Source organism: Propithecus coquereli, unplaced genomic scaffold, assembly GCF_000956105.1.
Source record: "Propithecus coquereli isolate 6110/MARCELLA unplaced genomic scaffold, Pcoq_1.0 Scaffold154, whole genome shotgun sequence".
In the NCBI taxonomy this organism is placed as follows: domain Eukaryota; kingdom Metazoa; phylum Chordata; class Mammalia; order Primates; family Indriidae; genus Propithecus; species Propithecus coquereli.
In genome coordinates this window covers 501705-502874 of record NW_012139858.1, presented here as the reverse complement: position 1 = coordinate 502874, position 1170 = coordinate 501705, and positions in this window count along the sequence as shown.

The window sequence follows — 1170 nt, the reverse complement described above, 5'->3', positions numbered from 1 at the left end:
AGACTATAAAGGAATTTCTTTAACATAATTAAGGGTATTTGTAAACACTTTTGGAATCCAGAGCTGCTCTCTCTGCCCTCCTGCCCTCCTGTCTCTGGCCCCTCATTCTCCTCCAAGGCTAGCCATGGAAACTAGAATTCCTCTTCCCCAAGGTGGGTCATAGAAACCAGAACCCCCTTTCCCCAAAGCCAGCCATAAAACCTAAAAATATTGCTCTAACTCTCCCCCTGACTTTCCGTGTAAGAATTGGCCATAAAGAAATTATCTGATCTACTTTGTTTGACTGTAGGACCCCCGTTCCAGAGAGGGTCCTGCCCCATACCCAGAAGGAAGGAATGCTGCACAGAGAGGCCAGGAAGAATCTAGACAGACAGGCCTTGCGCAGTTTCTCTGCTCAGTCTGTTAGGGTTAGATCATACACTTTTTGTTCAACCATATTTCTACACAGCTGTCCATACTTTGTTGAACCTAAGCATAAAAATCAACAATTTCCCTTGTATCTTTGGGTCTTCATTCTGAAGGCTCCCGTGTCATGTAAAATTATGATAAAAAAATGTGTATACCTTTTCTTCTATTAATTTACCTTTTCTCAGTGATTTTCAGTGAGACTTCAGAGGGTGAAGGGGAAGCTTTCCCTTGGCCCCTACACCTACATGATGCATTATAGGTAATGGTGAACTTTGAGTAGCATTCTCTTTGAAGTCAGGAACAAGAAAGAATGCCCATTATCCTTCTTCTGTTTAACACTGTACTGAAAGCCCTATCCCAGGAAATAGATCAAGAAAGAGAAATAAGAGGTATGAGGACTGGAAAAGAAGAAACAAAGCTGATATTAATACTTTCTGATGATATAGTTGTAAAAATGGAAAATCCAAGGAAACCTACAAATTATAAGAACTAATAATTGTAAGAACTAATAACAGGATGCAAGATCAGTATTAAAAAATCAGTGGATGTTTCTATATGCCAGCAATGATCACTTAGAACAAGATGATTTAAACAAATTATCTGTTCTTAGTAATTTTTGATTTAAAAAAATATTCTGTTGCTATTGCTGCATTTGCAATAGCAACAGAAATTATGTGGTACATAGGAATAAATCTAATAAAACGCATGCAAACAATTATGAAGAATAGTATAAAATTTTATTGAAGACCAATGTAAAGGAAA